The sequence below is a fragment of the Delphinapterus leucas genome, chromosome 19, assembly GCF_059928025.1.
Source record: "Delphinapterus leucas isolate spDelLeu-1000000601 "Yukka" chromosome 19, BTC_Dleu_Yukka2, whole genome shotgun sequence".
NCBI lineage: Eukaryota > Metazoa > Chordata > Mammalia > Artiodactyla > Monodontidae > Delphinapterus > Delphinapterus leucas.
In genome coordinates this window covers 6490666-6506632 of record NC_143147.1, presented here as the reverse complement: position 1 = coordinate 6506632, position 15967 = coordinate 6490666, and the positions used below count along the sequence as shown (strand labels likewise).

At 59.9% G+C, this 15967-nt stretch overlaps 1 protein-coding gene across 2 annotated transcripts in view; it reads left to right on the top strand.

Moving 5' to 3' along the window:
- Positions 1-1294: 1294 nt before the first annotated feature.
- Positions 1295-15967, top strand: part of KCNJ12 (potassium inwardly rectifying channel subfamily J member 12) — a 51665-nt gene continuing 36992 nt past the window's right edge. Inside the window, exons 1-2 of one of the 2 annotated variants that reach the window (XR_016388808.1) lie at positions 1295-2449; positions 3427-14528. The gene's annotated coding sequence lies outside the window, so the exon portion shown is untranslated. Of the gene's footprint in view, positions 2450-3426; positions 14529-15967 lie in introns of those variants that run through there. The other variant, XM_022560854.3, reaches the window with a different exon arrangement.

The following is a 15967-nucleotide window of genomic DNA, read 5'->3' as shown; positions in this document are numbered from 1 at the left end:
CCAGCTTGCCTCACGCTGGCCTTCTTGGTGAGCAGCTGGGTGAGGGCTCTGTTGTGGGGTGTTCTGGGGCTGAGGATGCCCTGGGTACACCCCCCTCGTCCCAAGAGCTGCCAGAATCCTAGACCCAGTGTTGCCCCAAGGTACTCCTGTCCATTCCCCAGCTGAGACCATTTGCTGGAACCGTCTCCCAGCTGAGGGGCATCCCGGCTCCTCTGGGGACCCTGGGTGGGGTCTCACAGGATGGGTGACTTGGGGCCCCTTCCTCCTACGGTGGAACCGTGTCCTCTGTCTTCTGGGAAACTGGGCAGGGGAGGGTGGGGAGCTGAGCCGCTTCCCTCCGCGGTCACTGTGAGAGGGAGAGGGAGGAAAAGTTTCCTGAGAGCTTTTGGTCCCCTGGGAGCTGGCCTCTGAGGAGGAGAAAACCAGGACACCGCATACCAGTCGGGCAGGACAGGTTGGGGGCATGGGGCTGGAATCTACTGGGATGCCCCATCTCTCTGCCGTAGCCCCTCGCAGCCGTCAAGGTAAGGGGCAGGGGCTCTCATACTGGGGACAGATATGCTCCTGAACTTGTGAAATAGGGCCACTGTCGTGGTGACAATGAAGTGTCTTCGAGAGCGAGCGTTTGGTCAGCGTTCGGCATCTACCCAGCCGTGAGCCTGCCAAGGCCGTCAGGTGTGCTCTGTCCTCAGTTCTCACTGCAGCTGCAGGACGAAGGCGAGGAAAGTGAGGCACGGAGAGGCGAGGGGATCTGCCTCTGCACTGGACAGAGGACATGGTGTGGCTCCAATCCTGGACAGCCTGGGGTGAGTTTTCCGGGTGGCCTCGGCCAGGCCAAACCCACCAGCTGCCTGGGGCCCGGAGCCTGGGGCTGGTGGGGACTGCAGACCACTCTGTCTGAGCCGTCAGCGATCTGGGCGGCGGCCAGAAAGCCATCCTCCTTGGTTAGAATCCTGCAGCCAGTCTCCCTGCTGTGCAGACACATAATTATATTTCACATTAAAGGGGAAGCTGGAGGCTGAGGGGGCCAGAGAGCCCTTTGAGGCTTGTGCGCTGAGCACAAACCTGCCTCCTTGGCCGAAATCTGTGGTCCCAGAGCTGAGCAAGGGGTCAGACTGGTGATAAAATGGGGTCTCCCTAGGCCAAGGCCTAGCTGGGCAGGTCTGTCTGCCGGGATGAAAGGCCTGGGCCCTGCCCAAGGCTGAGAGATCTGAGGCCCAGACAATAGGCCCCAGGAGGCTTGGAGGGCAGGGCTTGTGGGGACAGGCTGGGAAGAGGCAGAGGCAGGGGTGGCAAGAGAAGAGGGTCACATGGGGGTCAGGTCTGCAGAGAAAGCGGGCAGGGGGAGGAGCACAGAGAAAGCAGGAGAGGAAAAAGCCAAGCAGAGCGCCAGACGAGGAGAGAGATGCTATTAAAGAGGGGGAAACGCTTGTGTCCGAGCGTGCATGCCTGGGGTGCAACGGGAAAGGAGTCCATGGGAATGTACAAGCTGGGAGCTGTGTGCACATGTGCCCTCCTGCAGCTGTCACTCTTGCACGTGCATGTATGAGTGTGTATTGCACCTGAACCATCATGCATGTCACGGCATGCATTTTGCATGTGTGGATCCAGACGCCTGAGCTTGTGTACTCGGCTGTGTGCACACGTGTGTGTGCAAGATTTCCTTTCCTGTGTGCGCGCTCGCCATGCACCTGTGTGGGTCTCTGGGCGGACATGCCTCCGTGTGTGTGTGTGTGTGTGTGCACGCGCGCGCGCGCTCCAGTGCGCAAGTGGCTGGCCGTGTGTCTGTGTGTGGCGGGGGGCCGGGGCCGGGGCCGCCGGGCCAGGCCTGGGCTGGGTGGGCGGGGGCAGCGGCGGCGCGGCGCGGGGCGGGCGTTCTCTCCGCGGAGAGTTAAGAGTTGTTGCCGAGCTGGGTTCTGGTGACAGCCGGGCGCGGAGCTGGGTGCGCGCCGAGCCTCAGCTTCCCGCCGCCTCCTCGCCCTCCATCGCGCTCTCCCCGCCTTCCCCGGGCCTTGCCGCTGCCACCGCCTTCCCGGGAACGGCAGCCGAGGGCGAGGGCGAGTAGCCGGAGGGGCCGGAGCGGGCGTGGAGACGCGAGGCGCCTGGGCGTGGGGGAGCGCGCCCGGCCCAGCCCGGGATCAGATAACAGCCGGCGGGGGAGGGGGTGGGTCGGCCGCACGCGCCGCGGGACGGAGGGACGGACGCCAGCCGCGCCGACCGGAGCGTGCGCCCCGCGACCGGGGGCGCCGTCCAGGCGCGCGCCCCCGCCCCGCGACCTGACCGGGGCGATTGGCGCCCCGCACAGACGCTCCCCTCAGCATGGAGCGCCCCCGGGGGCTGCCCTGAGGCGGCGGCGGCGATGCAGGCAGCGCGGCGGCTGCCGGGGCCAGGAACGGCCGCCCGGAGCTCGGAGGACGCGGAGCGCGCCGCGCCCGGGGCACTGACCGAGGTAAGCGCCGGGGGACCCGGCTCCAGCTCCTCGCGGGCCCCCTTCCCGGCCGAGCGAGCACGAGGAGGTGCAGCAATTGGGAAGGTGGGGCGGCGGGGTCTGTTCGACCTCTCGTTTTCTGTTTTTTTTTTTTTTTTTTTTTCTTCCCCCTCCCTGGTGAGCGTTAGCAGGAAATGCTGACTGCGAGCTTTTCTCCTCTGCCATGTCTCCAGCCACCGCCGCCAGGGAACTTTGCTCCTTGCTAACCTTCGTCTTGGGGGCGCTCCGGGAAACTTTGAGGCGCCCTCGGCCCCCCTCTGAACGCCTCGCACGAGGGGGCTCGGGAGGGAGCGTGGGGAGGCTCTTCCGCAGGCGGTGTCAGTCTTACGAGTGACCTTCCCCGGAGACCCCCCGACCGGGGCGGGGGTGCCGAGAGGGGCGCGGACTACGGGCGGCCCGGCAAATGCCCCCAGGCCCAAGGGCTGCGGGTCCTTGGAGCCGTCGGTCTTTCCCACCTCCTGCGCTCTGTTGGAGTAAAGATATTCTGGAAACGGTGTGGTCCTCTGGCACTCGAGTGAGCCAGACGAGGAGTCCAGCCGCACCTTTTTTCGCTTGTACAAGTCGGCCTTGATCGCTCAGGGGTGGTTGCTTGGCTGAGAGGCCCCGCGGGTTTCAGGGCCGGGGTCCCCTCACAGTGCTGACGTCTGCTCTGGATGTCCTGGGGCGCGGGGAGGGGCGCGGGGCGGGGGAACCAGCGGCAACTGGGTGGGGAGTTCCTGCGGGGCTTCACATGGGATTTGAGGCCCCAGTGGGTGTCTGTGCTGCCTGTTCCGATGGAGTGTGCACATGTCATGTGAACATTTTAAAACCTGTGTTCAGGACTGGAGGTCACAGGAAAGTGTCTCTTTGGAGGTGGTCTTTGGTTCTGGGAGGTTCTCCTGCCTCCCCGCGGCCTGGATCTGCTGAGACCGGGTCCACCCTGCTCCCCGTTTCCCCAGCAGCTCTTCATCCGGGAGCCCTGCACTGCCTGGGACCTTTGCTCCGTTCTTCTCTGCTCCCCGTGCCCAGGACGGACCCTGGAATAAAGTGCTGGGGACCTCCAGCCCCCCATATCCGCGTCGCGGAGCCCGGGTTCGCAGGCTCCGTCTCCGGGGAGCGCAGAGGCGCCCACACGCCGCTGAAATCAGCAGCCGCCCCCTCGAAGGCGCGAACCCAGAAGGCGTAGCCTCCAGCCTACCCCTCGCCGGCTCCCTAGGTGCCGAGGACGGCCAGGCCCCGGCTGCCGCCCCATCCGGACCTCAGCCTCTGCCTGGGCTCCTCTGCAGCCCCTCATCGCAGGTCTCCGCCCTGGACCGCCACCGCATGGCTGGAGAGCGCCGGGGAGGGGAGAGCCCGAGGAGCAGTGGGGGCGTGTGGTCTTTTTGCGGCCAGCTCCTCCCCCCGTTGTGAGAAGAGCGCCCTCACCGCGCGCTGGGACCCCACAGAGAAACTCCTCAGCATGATCCACCCCTCAGCCTTCTGGCGGCCCCTCCCCTCCAGGTAGGGGGCCGGGTGTCGGCAGCTCCAGGAGGGGGCCTCGGAAGGGCTCCAATCATGTGGGCCCCAGACCCCTGAGGGAGAGCAGGGTGCTTGGGCACCCCTGGGGACAAGAAGGGGCCTCCAGCGTGCTGGACAACAGGGGAGGGCCCTCCTCTCTACGGGTGTACCGCTGAGCGCATGTATCGGGCACTCTGTAGATGCTGGGTGTTGGCACTCACCCGGCAGACCTGAATTTCCAATCCCGGACTCCCTCCTTGTGCCCCCCTCTCCAGATGAGGGCACAGCCGAGCCCCCTCCCAGCCCTGAAGGGGATGGACCTTCCCTCGGGCAAAGGGGCAGAGCCTAAGTTTGTCGGCCTATCCCTGGACGCCCCTCCCATGCCCGGTTGCCATGTCAGACCCCCGTCAGGCTTCAGGTTGCTGAGGAGGAGGCCCCTCCTCGAGGTGTGTGCCTGGTGGAAGGATGTTCAGCGGACTGTGCTGTGCTGTGAGGAAAAGGTGCCCAGAGAGGGGCAGGACCTTGCCCAAAGCCACACAACAAGCCAGGGCTTTGCGCGGAAACCTCCACCTAGCTCTCTCCAGGCCAGAGGGCCGCCCTGCCAGGTTTCCTGCCCCAGGGCCACGGTGTCCCTCCTCTCAAGTCTGCCCAGAGCGGGACAAGGTAGCACTGGTGGCCCTGAGGCAGTGAAATAATAGTGACAGCAGTGGTAACAGTAACAACACTAACAGTGACAGCAGCGCCCTGCAGTTGTGCAGCACTGGGACCAGCTCTGCCCTGTGGGCAGTCCTCTGGCCTGGCGAGGCCTCCGGTGCCCTGGGCCACGGCTGGCAGCACCAGGCCCGGCACCAGGAGGCCTTGGCACAGCGTCTAGGGTGGAAGCAACTGCATTGTCACTCCCAGCAACCTCTGTGGCCCTCGTCTGGCTCCAGGCCGGAGGCTGCTGGAGCCCCCTCGGGGCCCACTGGTGTCCACGCTCGGGCTCACTGCTCCCAGCTCGGGCTGGGCCGTCCCTCCGACAGGTGCAACTTGTGCCTGTTGCTGGGTCCCTGCCGGGGCTCTTGCTGTGAGCGACGCCTGGGCACACCTGCTCCTGCCCTGGGGCTGCAGCTGGAGCCCTGTCTCGGGCCGGCATGGAGGAGAGGCTGGGAGAGAGGCAGCTCGTGGGCAGCAAGAGGGGTAGAGGCTGGCTGGCCACTCGGAAGGTGTGCGAGGTGTGGGTTCGGTCCACGGGATGGCTGCTCCAGGGGAGTTGGCAGTGTGGCAGGGAGGCAGCCAGGGGAAGGCCAGAGATGAAAGAAAGCCAGCCTGAAACTGGGCCGCAGGCAGGGCAGGAGGCCCGGAGGCTTCAGAGGAGCCGTGGGGCTGGGGCTGGGGGTGGGGCTGGCCAGGCAGGAGGGTTTTCCAGAGGATCTGGGGCCGAGGGCAGAGCTGGAGCCCTCGCTGGGCACTGGCCGAGGGCCCAGCACTCTGCCGGCTGATTTAATTTCCTAATGGTCTACTAGTGCAGGGGACGGCAGTAGCTCCGTGAGGCCCAGGGAGGCTCTGGGAGAGACTGGAACGCGGCTCGGACCCAGAGCCCACCCTCCTGCGTCCCACAGACAGCCTGCGCAGAATGCATCCGTGTGCCAGGCTGTCTGTGGGGGCTGCCCCCCGACCCCCCAGGGCTGGTCCCCTACGGGCCCTGGTGCCTGCCTGCCATCCCAGATCCCAGGTTGCTGTGTCCTCGGGACCTGGTTAAGGCCTGGCATGTAGTAGGTGCTCAGTAAATAATTGGCGGGTCTGTGTCTGGGCTGTTTTCTCTGCCGCTGAGGCCTCACTGGGGGCTGTGGTGGGGCTGTGAGCTCCTGGGGTGGAGGCCCTGTGGCCCGCTGCTCAGTTGTGGCCCCAGTGCAGTGTCTGGCATACAGAAGGTGCCTAATAACTGGGTGTTGAGTAAATGGAAACCTGGCCCTTGACCTGGCCCCTTCTCTCATTCCTTCGGGGGAGACTTTAGGGCAGACAGCTAGGGTGAGCGAGGCCGGGGGTCTGACTGTGGCCCAGTCACTTCTCTTGGGTCTCAGTTTATCATCTGTGAAGTGGGATCAGAGCGCCAGGTGGGGAGGCTTCTGAGAGCGCCCAGGATGGGAGAGTGGAAATGTGAACCTCTGTGTGTGCCTTTGGGGGAGTCTCAACAGAAATGGGGTGCGGAAAGGCGGGGCTCCATGGAGGAGGGCATGTGAGCCTCTGCGATGCCAGAGCCTTGGTATCCGCCATCCAGTCCAGCCTCCCCTTGGACAGGGGGGAAACTGAGGCCCAGAGAGGGTAGGCGAGGGTTCTATGGGAGAAGAGGGCCTCCCCCTCCTAGTGTGTCAGCTCTACCCCCTCCCCAACCCACTTCCTCCTCTCACCCCACCGATGTTCTGCATCTCGAGGCTTCCTGCCCAGCTGCTGAAGTAGCAGCTGCAAAGGCCGCGTGAGGCTGTGGGTGCCCTGGGGACCCTGGTCCAGCCCCTGACTAGCCTTCAGCCCTGCAGCGCCAGCCACGTTTCCCTTGGCGTGGCCTCTAGGGTCTTGGGGTCTGGACCCTCCTCACCCTGGTCCGCCGGGCCCGCAGTTTGGCCCTGTTGCCGCCTCCACTCCCCTCTTCCGCCCAGGCCGCCGGCCTCCCTCCCGTGGTGCCTCCGATGCGCCAGGCCTCCTCGGCCTGGGCCTTTGCCCCGTGCCCCCAGCTGCCCTCTCCAGAGCTCCACGGGGCCCTCCCTCATTGCTCTCAGCTCTTGCCCAAACGCCGCCTACTCCCCGCGCCTCTCCTGGCTCCCTGGGCAACACAGCAGCCTCCCTTTCCCCGCTGCCTTCTCGGCTTTTTTCTCCATAGAACTTAATGCAGTCTGCCACGTTATGTTTTCTCTTGTTTGTTGTCGGTCTCCCTTGGGTGCAGGGCAGGCTCTGTCTCCTGAGCTCCCCTCTGGGGTGGAGCCGGGCCCCCTGCAGCTCGCCTGGGGCTGTGGCCCCCACGTTGTGACGGACGTCCCCGGGGTGGGAGTGGGCAGCCTGCGGCCCAAGAGGGACAGCCCCAGCCAGAGGTGGCAGCAAGGTGGGGGACAGCGGTTGGGACCCTCTGCCCCCGAAGCCTCCTCACAGCTGCTTGGTGGCTTCCCCAGCAGAGCTGGGCTGGTGCGGGGGGGGCGGGGGGGCATGTGGAGATAGCGAGGTACCGAGCTCTGTGTGTGTGTGCACGCACGCGTGTGTGTGCGTGTGCATGAACGGCCGAGGTCACGGAGGGGCTGTGTGCCCCCCACCCTGCCCACCTCCCTCTCCTTCCAGCTGCAGCCCAAGCCCCCTGAGCTGGCGGCTCCAGCCCTGCAATTCTCCAGCACTTAAGGCAAAAATAAATCGGGGCTAGCAGCTGGCGTTCTGGGAGGTAGCAGCCGCGCCGCCCCCCGCCCCGACCCTGTGCCTGTGGGCTCTTGGTTCCAGGCCAAGCCGGGCCGGGGGGGCCTAGGAGGACTGGGGGCCCCGCGGGGAGCTGGCTCCATCCAGCCCCTTCCCAGGATGAGAGGTTGGCAAGGCCCAGAGAGCGCGGGGCCTGGCTGGGTCGCGCGACGAGCAGAGGTGGATGGAAGCCGGCGACTCCCGAGGGGACCGGGATCCGGGGCAGGTGAGGGGGCTCAAAGGTGGGGCTTCGCAGGGGCCTGGCCCGTGGCCTTGTGGAAGCAGGGTGTGGGCAGGGCCCTGGACCCCCTCACACAACGCCCTGGGGACCAGCCCCTGGACATGTCTTTCCCTGCTGGCCTCTCCCTTCCCTTCTCAGAGAGCCCTAGAGGTCTCTGCCTGGTGAATCTTAGTGACAGGCCCTGAGGAGGTCTGAATTCAGTGGCATTCATGCTTTTGACTATCGAGTCTGGAGCTGGTATCTTTGCTTTTACCCTGTGCCTGGGGCTGGGGGCTGGGAACTGATGTCTGGATTGGGGGAGGGTGAAGAAACCAGTGAACAGACACTTAAGGAAGCACAGAGTTTGTCATATTCTCTTGCTCATTATCACAGTTTTTGATGACAAGAGTGTTAACGTGCTCACGGTAAAGCATCACACAATTGTAAGGACAGAAAATGAATTTCTTTTTCTCAAACCTTGTCTCCCCCTCACCCCCACCCCAAAGCTTTATGCTTTTGAGGGGACTCATTAGAGAACCTTTTAGATTGTCTGAGTGTTCAACAAACATGTGGATGTAGTTGTGCACACCTGCTGGCGGCTGCAGCGCCCTCTCTCTGTCTGTCTCCCCCTCCCTGTTTCCGTGTTTTCTCATCTTCCCGTCCCTGCTGTCCCTGCTGCTGCCCCAGGCCCCATACTCAGGGGCTTCATCCTCTCTCCTTTGATTGACCTGAGGGCTGAGTCAGAGTCTTGGGACCACAGAATCTTAGCTGTGGAGTCTAGGAAAGCACTCAGCCACCCGAGTTCCTGGGCGATGGGCTCTGAGTCGTGGAGTCGTGGCCTCTTTGGGACAGAGAACCTGGAATTGCAGAATTGGCGTGTCTTACTCCCGGGAGAGGTGCTGGATCTTTGCTGGGGTCCCTCCTTCCTCAGACCCCTCGGGAAGCGGTTGGAGAATGCAGATCTCCTGGCTCCGTCCCCAGAAATTCTGGTTCCGAGGGCCTGGGGTGGAGCCTGGGGTGGAGCCTGGGAACCTGCACTTTTCGGTCTCCCCAGCAGTGCAGCCACCACGGGGAGGTCGCCCTGCTGCAGCCCAGTCCTTGACCCTGGGCTGGCCCCGTCCCCTCTGGCCTCAGGGCCCACCCGGCCCAGCGTGGACAAATTTGAGGCTGAGGCCAGCGCTGTGCTTGAGCCCCGCAGGGAAGGCGCGGGCCAGGCTGGTCGTCCGAGGTCCTCGGCTGGGGCAGGCCTCTGCTGGGGACTCGGTCTCCCCCCCACCCCCCCACCTCTGAGCTTCCTGTCGGGTGCCAGCACCGTCATTCCTGTCACCTGGCTTGAGAGGAATCGGAAGGGCCGCCCCGCCTGGCTCCACTGAGGGCCCCTGTGGAAAGGGTCTGAGAGGCTAAGTTTGAGGGGGTGTTGGTCACCCCTGTGCTGGCCCCGGGCCTCAGTGACCCCGCGTGTGAAGTGGACGTGGGCATCATGCCCCGTCTGGGCATCTGCTTTCTCATCCCTTTGCCACTTCAGCTCTGCGGTCAGGGCAGCCAGGGCAGCCTCCGCTCTCCCTGTCCCCGGCCCCTCTGCCACACAGGCCGGAGGCTCACCCGTGCCCATCGCCTCGGCCTGCTGTGCCTCAAGCTGTCGGAAGCACCTGCCCGGCTGGGGCAGCCAAGTTGCCCCCACCCCCACCCCAGGCCCCAGGAGCCTTCAGAACCACTGGAGGCGGTGCCTCCAAAAGTCCCCGGACAGCCCCGGAACGGCCCAGCCCCTCCCTCGGGGCTTCACAGCAGAGGAGACCCGAGCCACCCTCTTCCTTTCCTCTGCCGGCCCTGCCAGCTAGAGCCTTGCGGCACCTGTGGGCTCTGGCCCCAATCCTACAGCAGATGCCCCAGCCCTGAGGCTCCAGAGCCAGGTGAGCAGGCTCTGGGTCCTGTCCTGACCCAGCTGCCCTCCTGGTGGGCCTCAGGGGTCCCCCAGTCACCCTGCCACAGATCGAGCACTGGTGGATGGGGAGTGAAGGGGGAGCAGCGCCCCTGGGGGCTGTGACCCGAGCCCTTGGTCTCAGTCTCCTCCTCTGGGAACAGGGGACACGAGGGGAGGTGGTTGAACAAACCCACACACCCGACGTGTCTGCCCTGCCCTGTGAGGGGCAGCCGTCCTATGGGGTGGTCCGTCAGCCAGGTCCAGAGGAGAAGACAGAAGTGGGATGACGGCGGGAGCCGGTGGGGTCTGTACTACTTTTATACCAAGTCACCACAAACTGGGGGGCTTAAAACAAAACAGATTATCGTCTCTCAGTTCTGGGGGCCAGAGTCCGAAATCAAGATGTCGGCAGGGTTGCTTCCTCCGAGAATCCACCCCGGGCCCCTCTCCCGGCTCCCGGGGCTGCTGTGACCCTCGGGGTTCCTTGGCATCCCTCCAGTCTGCACCTCTGTCTTCACGTGGCCTTCTGCTCCCTGTGTCTTCTCTCCTCTCATGAGGACACTTGTCATTGGATTCAGGGCATCCTTATCCAGGATGGTCTTATCTCCACATCCTTAGTTATACCTGCAAAGACCCTTTATCTAAATAAACTCACATTCAGAGGTACTGGGTGGACATATATTTTGGGGGAGCCGTCACTCAACCCATTACACGTGGTCAACCTGGATATGCTGCCCTGTGTCTTGACTTTTTCTTTTTTAAGAAAAACATATTTTTTAGCAACATATCTTGGAGACACAAGCAGATACGGTATGCTTGGTCTGTGCCGCTTACCAGCTGTGTGTCCTTGGGCAGATTGCTTGACTGTTCTGTGTCTCAGTTTGCTCATCTGCAAAATGGAGGCATTACCGGTTCTTCCCCCCGTCAGGCTGCTGGGGGCGATGAAAGGATATGTACAGGAGAGGTGTAGTAGATGACCCCTTTGATTAGTACATCAGCCAGCAGAACGGTTTTAAGGTCTGCCCAGTATTCCCTGCACTGGGCTGGATTTCTGTTTCGTGAGCCTGCTTCGTTCCGGGGCCCCTCCAGCCCTCGGCTGTTATCACATGTAACGCTGCCATGATCACCTGGGTACTGAGGTCCTCGTGCCAGCGCTGTCCAAGCAAGAAGTCCAGAAGCGGCCCTGCTGGGTCGGAGGGCTTGTGCCTTTGTAGCTTTTAGAGCTACCACCGCTGCGCCCTCCGGGGGTGGTCCCCGCCCCTTGGAGAGTTGAGCGTGCCTGGGTCCCACCGTGGCCTCCACCGCCTCTGTTTTAGAGCCAGTGGAGCGTTTCTTCCTGTTGAAACCCCTTTCTGTCGTTCCCTTCCTGGCAGAGTGGTCATTTCCCTGACCTTTGCCCTCCTCCAGGTTGAGGTGTTTGGGAGTTGGGTGGGTGCCCCTGCCATATGCGAGGCCCTTTCTCATCCCGTTGGGTCCTCATGGCTAGCCCCAGGGGTGGGAAGCAGCTGCCCTATTTCCAGATGCCAACACTGAGCCTCAGAGAGATCGCATAGCAGCCCAGCCCATCTCTAGCAGTCCGTCTGCGCCTGGAGCCCGAGGGGCCCCCTCAGGTGTCTTGGTTTCCCTGCAAGCTTCCCTGGTGGCACAGTGGTTAAGAATCTGCCTGTCAAGGCAGGGGACACTGGTTCGACCCCTGGTCCGGGAAGATCCCACATGCCGCGGAGCAACTAAGCCCATGCGCCACAACTACTGAGCCTGCGCTCTAGAGCCTGCGAGCCACAGCTACTGAGCCCACGTGCCACAACTGCTGAAGCCCGTGCGCCTAGAGCTGGTGCTCTGCAACAAGAGAAGCCACCGCAGTGAGAAGCCCACGCACCGCAACGAAGAGTAGCCCCTGCTCACCGCAACTAGAGAAAGCCTGCGCACAGGAACGAAGACCCAGTGCAGCCAAAAATAAATAAATAAATTTATTAAAAAAACCCCGGCACTCTCCTCACTGGAGGGAGAGGGCTGGGTTTCACTCCTGCTGGTCCCCCTGCCCTGGCCCCATCCCTGGGCCACCAGGCAGAGTCCCTCTGGAGATGGCTGGTGTGCTGACAAACCACTGTGATACCCTGGACTGAGGCCATGTGCCCTGGGGGCCTGGATGTCCTCAGCCCCCTCTCTTGGCTCCTGGCAACCGTCAGGATATTTTGGGGGCGTCAGCAAAGTGCCCGCCTTGGTGGTGGATCCCGCAGCCTGTGGTGTCACTGGGTGCCTTCATTTCTCAGGAAGTGCCACGATGTTCACTGAGACTTGGCACCCAAAACAATGAAAATGACTGTTTACTCGGCGTCTTCTGGTGCCAGGCGCTGCGCTCAGTGCTTTCCCGAAACATCATCTCATTTAATTCTCAAAATGTACTGGCCGGGAGTGGAGCAGGGATTGAGAGATGGGGTCCTGAGGGAGGCAGGTGGCCAGACCGGGGAGCCCCACGGCTGGGCGCCCGGCGCCTCCAAAGGCACAGGGGCCTTTAAGAAGGGCTCTCCCTTGAGGGCAGGCCGAGACCTGGGCTGAGGATCTGGGAGGTGCAGTGTTGGGCATGAGCCAGGTTAGCCTGGATTTAAATGCGGCAGCCCCCCGTGCCCCCCTGCTGTGTGACTCCAGGCAAGCAGCTTCACCTCTCTGAGCCTCACTTCCCTACTCTGAGAAATGGGGCCGAGTCTGCCCCGTTCAAACTGTGATTGTGTGTGCCCGGTGTTAGAACTGTTTCAGAAGTCTAGATGATGGAGGAGGGTTCTCAGAGTCCTGTCCACTTTACAGGTGGAGAGACTGAGGCCCCAAGGGGGGAGGGACTGAATGACCTGCCGCCCTCCATCCCCTGTGACCTCAGCCACAGGACATGGGGCTGGTCCAGTCTCCCTCGTTTTTACCCCCACCGGACTAGGATAGAAAGACAGAGCATTATTTGAGTGCCTACTCTGTACTGGGAGGCTCATGCAAGGGAAAGATTTAAGTTCTCGGCGTGCGGGTCGTGCCCCCTCTGTCCATTTCTTAGGCAGCGGTGGGGCTCACATCTGTCCGAGAGCCCCATGTCCCGGGAGACCCCCCCACTCCCGTGGCTGCGTCGTGGGCATGCTGGGCTTTCCACAGACCTGCACGTGAACCTTTGCTGCTTGCGGAGACAGCAGGGCGGCCGATTCACTCACCGCTCGACTTTGGACCCGGGGGAAATGCATCCGCGTGGCCTGAGCGAAGTCTCTGCAGAAGTGGGGATGCTGGGGCTTGTGGAGCAGAGAAGGTGCCCCAGGGGAGGGGCTCTGGCCTGGCCCAGCAGGAGGCCCCCCAGGGTGAGTGTCCAGCCAGCGGACCTTAGAGAGCCCTTCAGAACCACCCCTGGTGCCCTGGTCCCCTGCCATCTCCCTCCTGAGCCCACCTTATCCCTCCTGGACATGCAGGAAACCAGACTTAAAGGACGTGAGCCCCTGAGTCCAGTTGCAGCCTGCACTGCCCTGGGGCCTCATGGACCCCTCTCTTGCTTCCAAGCTTGGGGCTCTGGCCCCAGACCTCCCCCCTTTCCACCCAGAACCTGGCCTCTTGGTCCTGGGGCCCTGCCTCCTGAGACTCTCCAGGGTCCTGGAGTCTCAGCCGACAGTGTGGCCTCCTCATTACTGAGAAAGTCAAAGGAGAACCTTGCAGCTCCCACCTCCCGCCACCTGCATCCCCTCACCATGCCTCCATCCCCTTCCTGTGGATGGATTGTTGTCCCCCACGGCCACTTGGCCCCTCTGCCTTCACCTACCCAAGGCCATTGCTGTGGCGTCTCCCTCTCCCTGCTAGCCCCTTCCCTACACCCTGCACCTGTTCCTTCCAAAGGAGATCACGGAGGGCCTGCCATGGGCTGGCACTTCCTCCAAGCACCAGGACACACCAGGGGACAAAACAAAGCCCTGCCGGCATCCATTTGCAGTAAAAACTCTCAGTAAACTAGGAACAGAGGGAAACGTTCTCAACTTGATAAAGGCACCTACAAAAATCCTGGAGCTGACATCATACTTAATGATGAGAAACGTGGCTTTCCCACTAGGATCAGGAACAAGGCAAGGAAGTCCTCTCTCACCAGTGCTTTTCAACACTGTGCTGGAAATCCTGGCTGATGAGATAAGACAAGAAAAGGAAATAAAAGGTATACACATTGGGGAGGAAGACACAAAACTGTCTCTATTCACGAATGACATGATCATCTATGTAGAAAATATGAAAAAATCGACAAGAAAACTCCAGGAACTAATAAGCAGTTATAGCAAGGTTGCAGGATACAAGGTTAATGTACAAAAGTCAATCAGTTTCCTATATACCAGCAGTAAACAAGTGAAAAGTGAAATCTAAAATTAAAATCACAATACCATTTCTATTAGCACCCCCCCCCAAATAAACCACCGAGGTAGAAATCCAACAAAACCCTGATGAATGAAATCAAAGAAAAACTAAATAAATGGAGAGATATTCCATGTACATGGATAGGAAGACTCAATATTGTTAGACATCAGTTATTCCCAACTTGATCTATAGATTCAATGCATTCCCAATCAAAATCCCAGAAAGTTATTTTATGGATATCGACAAACTAATTCTAAAGTTTATATGGAGAGGCAAAGGACCCAAAACAGCCAACACAGTACTGAAGGAGAAGAACAAAATTGTAGAACTGACACTAACTGACTTAAAGACTTACTATAGGGACTTCCCTGGTGGTGCAGTGTTTCAGAATCCGCCTGCCGATACAGGGGACACGGGTTCGAGCCCTGGTCCGGGAGGATCCCACATGCCGCGGAGCAAATAAGCCCATGCGCCACAACTACTGAGCCTGTGAGCCACAACTACTGAGCCTGTGAGCCACAACTACTGAAGCCCGTGCGCCTAGAGCCCGTGCTCCGCTACAAGAGAAGCCACCGCAATGAGAAGCCCGCGTACTGCAACGAAGACCCAACACAGCCAAAAATAAATAAATTTTTAAAATAATAAATAAATTTACTTAAAAAAAAAGACTTACTATAAAGCTACAGTAATCAAGACGTGTGGGGTTGGCAACAGGACAGACAGATCAATGGAGCAAAGTAGAGAGCCCAGAAATAGACACACACAAATACAGTCAACAGATCGCTGACAAAGAAGCAAAGGCAACACAGTAGAGCAAGGATAGTCTTTCAACAAATGGTGCTGGAAGAACTGGATGTCCACACGCAAAGAAGTTAATCTAAACACAGACCACACACCCTTCACACGAATTAACTCAAAATGGATCATAAATGTATGTAAAGCACAAAGCTATGAAATTCCTAGAAGATAGAGTAAGAGAAAACCTCGATGACCTTGGGTATGGATATGCCTTTTTAGATACAATATCAAAGGCATGATCTATGAGAGAAATAATTGACAAGCTGGACTTCATTAAAATTAAAAACTTCTGCTCTGGGAAAGACAACGTTGAGAGAATTAGAAGACAAGCTACAGACAGGGAGAAAATATTTGCAAAAGACACATCTGATGAAGGGCTGTTATCCAAAATAAAGAACTCTTGACACTCAACAATAGAGAACAAATGACAAACAGACAATAGGAAAAAATGGGCCGAAGATGTGAACAGACACCTCAGCAAAGAAGATATACAGATGGCAAGTAAACATATGAAAAGATGCTCTAGAGACTTCCCTGGTGGGCCAGTGGTAAAGAATCTGCCTTCCAGTGCAGGGAACGTGGGTTTGATCCCTGGTCAGGGAACTAAGATCCCACATGCCACAACTACTGAGCTCGTGCACATCAACGAGAGAGCCCACGTACCTCAAACTACAGAGCCTACGCGCTCTGGAGCCCGCGTGCCACAACTGGAGAGAGAAAAACCTGCACGTCACAACTAGAGAGAAGCCCACGTGCCACAAAGAGAGATCCCGCGTGCCTCAACGAAGATCCCTTGTGCCTCAACGAAGATCCCTTGTGCCTCAACTAAGACCCCATGTGGCCAAATAAATAACTATTAAAAAAAAAAGAAGAGATGCCCCACATCATTTGTCAGCAGGGAAATGTAAGTTAAAACAACAGTAAGATACCACCACACACCTTCAGAATGGCTGGTGAAGACGTGGAACCCTCGTCACTGCTGATGGGCATGCAAAATGCTCCAGTCACTTTGGAAGAGTTCAGCAGTTTCTTAACAAGACTAAGCATACTTTACCGTATGACCCAGCAACCCTAACTCTAACCCTTGGTATTTACCCAAGGAAGCTGAAACTTACATCCACACCAAACGCTGCAGGCAGGTGTTTACAGCAGCTTTATTAGTTATTGTCAAAACTTGGAAGCAACCAAGATGTCCTTCAGTAGGTGATGGATAAATAAACCGTGGTCCATCCTGACAGTGCAGTATCTTTTAGCACTAAAAAGAAATGAGCTGTCAGGCCATGGAAACACA